Genomic DNA, 8,186 nt, shown 5'->3' with positions numbered 1-8,186 from the left:
AATAGATCTTCAAACTAAGTGGCTCTTGGTTACTATGAGTAAGGGGAATACGTTTAGACTGAAAATAATACGACGGTACCAGAAAGACTATTTCAGAGGATGAAGAATTGATTGAAAAAGGATACCACCCACAAACCTTCAACTGTCATACAACTGGGCATTTCTGGAAAAGATTTTTAATAGGTCACACAAGTGCAAAGAAGGCACAAGGACAGGAGACAGGGAGGGACAGGTTTGCCCTTGACATAGGTGTCTATGTTGATCTAAGGGTGATGTCACATGCCTCACGACACATATACAGAGCACAGGCTTTCAGAAATAAAATTTCTGGCCAGTTGTGGTGGCAAAGCCTTTAATTCTAGCACTCGGGTCAGAGGCAGGTGGAATCTCTGGGTTTGAAATTATCCTCTGCTATATATTGACATTTAGGCCAACTAGGGCTACAAAGTGATGCTCTGGCTCAAAAACAAGCAAAGACAGATAGATAACTCCTTCCTAACACCACCACCACCACCACCACCACCAACAACAAAACAAAAAAGGAAATAAAAACTCTGTTTTGTGCCAACATTATTAGACAGTGGAGATGACAGCAATCTTGCTATGGAAAACTTCATCCCAGGAATAAAAAAAAATTAGTGGAGGTAATAGGGTTAGAATTTAAAGTCCTGTTAATATCAGATAACTCATTGAAAATGTTAAAGTTATATTTTTTCATTCAAAACACAGTGCCATTGCCTCAAGCTAGGCACTATCTATGACTCGATATCCACCAAGAGTCTTTTGTTTTGTTTTGTTTTTCAAGACAGGGTTTCTTTGTGTAGCCCTGGCTGTCCTGGAACTCACTTTGTAGACCAGGCTGGCCTTGAACTCAGAAATCTACCTGCCTCTGCCTTCCAAGTGCTGGGTCCACCAAGAGTCTTACAGTGTACCTCCATGAATAAAAAGAAACTGTTGTATGAAATTTCAGTATTGTTTTTAATGATATGTTTTCAATGAAACTAGTTTTATAGATATAAAAAAGTCCAATAAATTGACATTAAATAAGTCAGTCTTTTGTATAGTACCGTAAAAACATTTAGAAAGCATTAAAAGTTATCCAGCACAGAGACAGAATCACTACAGAACTTACTCAACAACTCACTAATTGATTTTAATTGATACAAAGAAATCTTTGTTCCATTGTTTAGTTAATATTATAATAACAAACCTTCAAACTTGCTGTTGTCAAATAAGAAATATTCAAGAAAATATTTATAAACAAGCTGAGTTTTTCAGATAATTTGATTGTGTTTTTCATTTAAAATTTAAAAATCTATTTCTCTATAAACTACTGTATTTATATACATAAAATGATTAAATACCCTAAAAATCATTGGTTAATTAAAATTTTTAGATTTGTATTAAATTTTAATTTTGTGAAAACATACATTCACATATAGATATACAAACACTAAATATTGTTTTAAGAAAACAATATTTATATAGTTCTAAAAATTTAATTTGAAAATTATAGCATTTCATTCCAATTTTTGCTTCAGAATTCACCAATTAGATTGCATATTTGTAAAGGTAGGCTCTTACTCTTACTATGTATTGATACTCACTCATTAGCCAAAGCCTGGCTTTGAACTTAATGATACTCTGACTTTTAATCCCTAGTACTAAATTTACAAGCATTTTACATAACACATGCTAGATTAAATTTGTGAAAAAAAACTCCACATGGTTATACAGAAATTTTATGTACTTATATTTGTTTATTTTACACAGAAGTTTAATATATAATACATTTAATTTATGTTACCTTACTGATAGTCTCTTGATAAGGTTTAACTCCATAGTAACAAGACTTCTCTCTGATTTGATGTCTAATTATATACCTATCATTTATCTCTAATCATTTATTCATCTATCAACCCAATTGAATGCTCAAAATAGTGCTTTTGGTACACAGATGCTTTATTACCTTACACTTAAACTAGTTTTTAGATACACAGAAGTCTCCCAGTGCTTAAGTATTTAGGACTGTAAGCCCTTGCATTAACTTTTTCTCGAATCTGTCCTTCTTCCCAGTATTCTCCTTAATGCACTTTTGACTTCCCTGTTCCTCAGTGTGTAAATCAGGGATTCAGCAGAGGAGTCACCAGAGTATAGAAAAGTGGCCATGCTTTTGTTCACATCCTGTGAGTAACTGGAGGGAGGCTGGAGGTACATGGAGATGAGTGTTCCAAAAAGATAATCACTACCAGAAGGTGAGAGCCACAGGTTCCAAAGGCCTTCCTCCTCCCCCTGGGCTGACTTGATCTTTAGAATTGCATGAGTTATGTAGCCATAGGACACTAATATGAGTGAGAGGGGTACCACCAAGAAGAAGACACTGACAGCAAAGAGTTCAGCTTCATTAATGAAGGAATTAGCACAGGTTAGCTTCAGCATCACTGGAATTTCACAGAAGAAATGGTCCAGTTGATTTCTGCCACAGAGGGGAAGAGTCATGGTCAATGCTGTCTGTACCACAGAATTGCCAAACCCTGTGAGCCAGGCAGTTATAACTAGCTGTAAGCAAAGCTGTGGGTGCATGATTACCATGTAGTGGAGTGGTCGGCAAACAGCAGCATAGCGATCATAAGCCATCACAGATAAGAGTATACACTCTACTCCCCCAAGTCCCAGGGCAATGAAGAGTTGGGTCACACAGCCACCATAAGTGATGGTCTTGTCCTTCCCCTTGAAGTTAAACAGTGTCTGAGGGACTGTGCAAGTAGTCAAACAAAGATCCATAAAGGAGAGATTAGAAAGGAAGAAATACATGGGGGTATGGAGGTGAAGGTCTATAACTGACAGCAATATGATGGTGCCGTTGCCTAGGAAGCTCAAGAAATAGATGAGCAACATAGCCACGAAGAGAGCTGTTTTCCAGCTGAGGCCTGTTGGAGAAGCCCAGAAGAATAAATCCAGAAAAGACGCTGCCATTAGCTCTGTTCATTGCAGTCTACCGGTGGGAAGCAAGAGATCTAATTCTTAGCTGGGGAATTATTCTGTGTTCTTCTCCTGAAAATAAAAATTCACTTTATTTAGTAAATACAGTAGGGAAACTGGTCACATTTTGTTGTTTTGCTTGTGAGAAGCTAATATGTTGCTATTTCCTCTGCAGCAGCGTGTTCTATGTGTTTACTTAGAAGAGCAATGTTTATTGTTACCTTTGTTGAGAACGTGAGTGTACTAAGCTTTAACAAGGCTCAGCTCTTTCTCTGGGTTCAGTCACCTGATAAATGGCAAAGGAAGGGTTTAATCTAAATCTACAGCAGAGCCTCACAACTTCTGGGAGCCCTGCCTTTTTGTGACTGGATGAACCTTAGAGAGAGTTGAGTGTCTCAAAATTAAATCAATATTTCCTCAATAAGCTACAAGTTTGTTTTGGTCTTAAATCTTCCATTTTGGGTCTCATCAACTAATTGAAATATGTCAGAATTGTTTTTGTAGTTCTTGTCTGCTCATAGAAAAGAAAAGATAACATTTGACCACTTACAGTAGAACAATGCATATTAACACATATGCAAATGGAATATTACAGGCTCCACAATGAAGAAGAATTTTAAGGATTGGAAAACCACCTCTGCAAATGATTTAGATTTCAGGATATCAACCTTGATTCCTCACCATTGGTGCCATCCAACAAAAAACTGGGGACTGTTTATCCAATGCTTGCTCTTGTCTCTCACTTTATAAGTAAAATAATTCTCAGTGTAATAGCATTTTCAACTTTTTACTCTGATAATTTTTTTAAAAAAATATCAGTTTAATAAAAGAATCTTTTTCCTATTTAAATTACTGGCCCTGAAGTCCCTACTGCATTCCTTTCTCTGATAGATTTCTCATGATTCATATTTAGTACTACATAATGCCAGAGTCTCCAGAATGCTGAACAGTTCTACGACTGAGCTACATCTCCATCCCTAACAGCAGCATAACTATAACATACAAATGGGTCTGGTAAATACAGGAGGGAAATGAATTAGAACAAAATATAGTGACCTATATGTATAGCAATGCCATCAGATAGAAATCAGTTGCTTTGCATGATAATTTAAAATGTTAAAAATGCTTTCAATATTACATAGCAGGAAAATAAAAATGGGTCTGGGTAAATTTCTTGAGCAAATAAAAATAAAAGCTTAGAATAAAATAAAATAAAATAAAAATATAAGCTTCAAAATGGCCATAGGCTGGCTGCTCATGGTAAATTCGAACATGTAATCTCTGGGTAGAAGGAGTAAGTTTTCAAAGCCATCTCCAGTTACATGGAAAGTTCAAGGCTGTGTGGGATTAGATGAGACTGTGTCTTTAAAATGGGCACAGATTACTGAAAGTTTTAGCTGTACTGGAGGAAAACTTTGAACAATAGCTATGTAATAGTTGCATTATCTCCTGTAGAAGGGAAAGGTTAGTGACTGCAAAACTCAGTCTGTTTGGAAAGATGATGTTGCATTTCAATTTCCTTCCATGTATTAGAGATGGATGTTGATAAGCAGTCATGAGTAATCACATGTTAAGTAGTTTGTTTTTTATTGCTGTCTTGTATGGAATCTTGTAAGACTGTGTTAATCCTTTTTTAAATATAATCTTTTTATTGGCAAGGTTTCTGATGGGTCCAGGAGGTACTTTACCTTCTGTCTACTGTTCTTGTTAGATTCTTGGGTCCCTGATTTTTTATATTCTTTTCAATGATTGAAACAGGTGGAAGGATAGTTACTGTCATAAAAAAGATAATTTGGAATAAATTATAAAATCCAATAAAATAGGAGTAGAATATTTGCATTCTAAGTATAAATCTTTCATTAATAAGTCTCTAGATTTTAAAGTCTGCATCCCCACTCCTGTTTCTCAACTGTTTCTATTTCCAAATAGAAGAGTTGATCTTACTACTTTTTTGTTCTTTACTGAAACTCAAATAGGTTCAATAGCTCTAACATCCCATTTTGACTAAGAACTCATTAGGAAAAGTACATTCTCCAACAACAATGGGATTTCTAATTTCCTTTTCTTTCAGATTAGCAGAGTTGTTTTAAGACATCAACCTAAGAATTTGTTTTCTTGAATGCTGTTGGCACTTACCGTTGATTCTTCTCTTTAAAGTCACAAAGAGATAGCTTCTAATGCCTACCAGGCACAGCTGAAGCCTCTTGAAGAATTTTAGAAAAGTCTGTTATTTTTCTATTATTTTTCTAAATGGTGTATTAGCTTATTCTAGAACATGCTGTTAAAATGATTTTCATCCCAGTGATTCATAGAAGATAATCTGAACCAAGAGAAGCATATGTTCTGATGAAACATATGTAATTCATTGTAATCACAAGGCAGAATCAAATTAGTATAGCTTATTTAAGAAACATTTCTATATAGGTGTGTTATTTGTCTGTGGCTGCCCACGATGAATAGGATGAGCTGAAAATTGTTGTTCCACAGTCCTGAAGCATATACGTCCAAAATCAAGGTATGAGCTGGGCTGGGATCACTCTGAATTCTCTACAAACCTGAATCTTTTCTTGCATCATTTTGTCCTTCTGGTGGTTTGCTGGTACTCCTTGAAATTCCATGGTTTGTACCTGTAGAGTTTCAATCTCTGTCTTCAAGTTAAATGGCATTTTCTTTTTTTTTTTTTTTTCCTTATAAGTCTAATGGTTATATTGGGCCTAACTAAATTAACTAAGTTGTGTTAGCTTAATTATATATGCAAAAGCAGGGACCAGAGGTTAGGATTTCTGTGGGCTTTGATGGGTGGGGTGCAGGAGAGTGTCAACCCATGAAAGTACCTTAGTATGTCAAATTGCAATGCTTTCCTACTTTAAATTCATTCCCATGGAGCAGGAAGACTAAAGGTGAATGTATTAGTTTTAGCCTATTTCAAGTTTATAAATGAGATGTATTGACCATGATTTAGATAATATTTATAGCTTCTGGTGCACATGCTGTGGAAGTCATTTTCCAGGAATACCCAGCTACAGCTTTTTATAACACATCTTTGCTACAACTGAAAGATTGAAATCAGTACAGATTGCACATTTTAAGACCTGTGGAGTTGCCCCTTGAAGTTTAGTTGGAATGGAATAGAAAATATTTACACCCCTTTACTTCTTGCATATGCATATACATTAATAAACATATGTACAGATATTATTACTCGAGGTAGCACCCAGGATTCTATTGGGTCTAAATCAGAAGTGAAAAGACAGTCTTAGCTGGCTTGGGTGGCAGCTGGGCTGGTGTTAGATTGAAAATATGGAATCCTCTGTTGATGAGTAACAGATTGCAGACATTCAGCTGTCTTCTGGAAGAAGAGAGATGGTCTTTGAGCCCCAAAGACTGATGTTGATGGGAAAGGTAATATTAGGCAAAATACCCCCATCATGTGATGGGGATAGGTAAAATAGAATTCTTAGAATAAATATGGACTTCACATGAAAATATGCTTTAAATATGTTGTCCTTTGGATGGTCTTTGAAAATGGATAATGATCAAATGCTACTCAGGCTTTTGAATTTGATAGCAATCTCTTCAAAAGTTACTGTTGGCATAACCTGTGTCACCCCTAGGGGCTTCGCAGGAAGCCTGTCCATACATTTTAGAGTCCAACAACAAAACAGAAGTTGAAACTGAATTCTGTGGAGTCTGCCCATGAATAAAAGGGCCAATGTTATATCCAAGGAATCTTTTTATGAGCCACCAAGATCCAGGATCACTTTGGGGAGTGAGATGCATGAGGATGTGCTTAATTTCTGTAGCCCCAAGAGTGTCTTGCCCCATGTAATTCATTAACTTCTGTTCAGGTATCCAGAGTTTGATAGTCTCCAGGGAGCAGCCAAAGTGGAAGGCTCTGGAGAGGTAATATCAACAGAGAATCCATTTTTTCCTGCCAAATTGATGGTGACCCTATTGACTCTACTTCCTTTCCATCTGATGTATCTAGGAGAAATGTTTGCCTTTCAGAGCGTCAATCTTCAAATTCTTCACTTTTCAGAAATATTTTTTCTACCTAGAAGAGGTTCTTTTTTATTGGATATTTTATTTACATTTCAAATGCCGTCCCCTTTCCCCATTTCCCCTCCCTAGAAAACCCCTATCCCATACCCCCTTCTCCTTTTTGCTTTTATACAATTTTTTAAATGTTAACCAATGGCTTTATAAATTTGGTAATGCTCAATATCAATCAGAAGTGTAACCTAATACCCAACCTAGATAAATCAACTATCTGACTGGTGGAGACATGTGAACATCTGCCTCCATGTCTGGCTCCCCCCCCTACCTCTTTCTCTCTCATCACCTAGCTCCTCCTCTTCTCTTCTTCCTCCTCTTCTCCTCCTCCTCCTCTTCTTACTCCTCCTCTCCTTACTCCTCCCACCTTAGCTCCTCCTACATATCACCCTTCCTGTTAAAATAAAACTTTTCTCTCAAAATACAGTTAGAGCATAACTATACCAATTTATGTCAGTAAGGTGCAAGATAGACCTAATACCCAGTCCATCATTTTGTTGACTAAGCAGAACCTTTGTCATCGCTCCTAAATAAAAGACTTAGTTCTGAACCTGGCTTTTTTTTCTTGGCTTTAGAATGAATGTCAGCTGAAAACCATCCTCTCAAATCTTTTCTCTCAAAGTAAATAGCAAGGATTGGCTATGAGACTATAAGTTTTCAACCCCATCAGAAATACAGAATGACTGAGTTAACTGAAATTACGGGAAGCACAAAGCATAGCTTCTAAAACATAGCCAATTTATAGAGACTGCTGAACACCTGGACAGTCCCTATACTACAGAACGTTGGAGCATCCAATCTTCAGCCTTCTGGCCCAGGATCATATGACTGACCTAGTGATGCAGAATTATTAAGGGCTGATTACTCTGTCTTGGCAGATATAATCAGTCGACTATTCTGCAAGTGTGTCCTTTTCTGGACACTGATTTGTCTGTAGATGGAAAGAGGCAATTCTTGCCTAGTGGCTGTCTCACCACATAACTCCAAAGATGCTCAATTTCTTCTTAGAATCCAAGACAGGAAGCTGTCAGGAGCAAACAGGTCTCTAATCAAAATGAACATTAATACAGAAAAGTTTGTAACATCAATTCTGTGGATTTCTGATGTTTTGAAAACCAACTATTTATGTAAGGCAATCTGGACTGTTGTCT

General features: G+C 36.6%; 1 pseudogene across 1 annotated transcript; it reads right to left on the bottom strand.

The window, feature by feature from the left end:
* Nucleotides 1-2,043: 2,043 nt before the first annotated feature.
* On the bottom strand, nt 2,044-6,776 carry LOC117701442 (olfactory receptor 2B8-like; annotated as a pseudogene). The gene is made up of 2 exons (XR_013108325.1): nt 5,538-6,776; nt 2,044-3,054 (listed from the first exon to the last, which is right to left on the bottom strand). The product of XR_013108325.1 is annotated as an olfactory receptor 2B8-like (transcript).
* Between the last annotated feature and the right edge of the window lie 1,410 nt (nt 6,777-8,186).

The sequence above is a fragment of the Arvicanthis niloticus genome, unplaced genomic scaffold, assembly GCF_011762505.2.
Source record: "Arvicanthis niloticus isolate mArvNil1 unplaced genomic scaffold, mArvNil1.pat.X pat_scaffold_1080_arrow_ctg1, whole genome shotgun sequence".
Classification (NCBI taxonomy): domain Eukaryota; kingdom Metazoa; phylum Chordata; class Mammalia; order Rodentia; family Muridae; genus Arvicanthis; species Arvicanthis niloticus.
The sequence above is the reverse complement of the archived record's forward strand: the minus strand, read 5'-3'. Positions and strand labels throughout refer to the sequence as shown.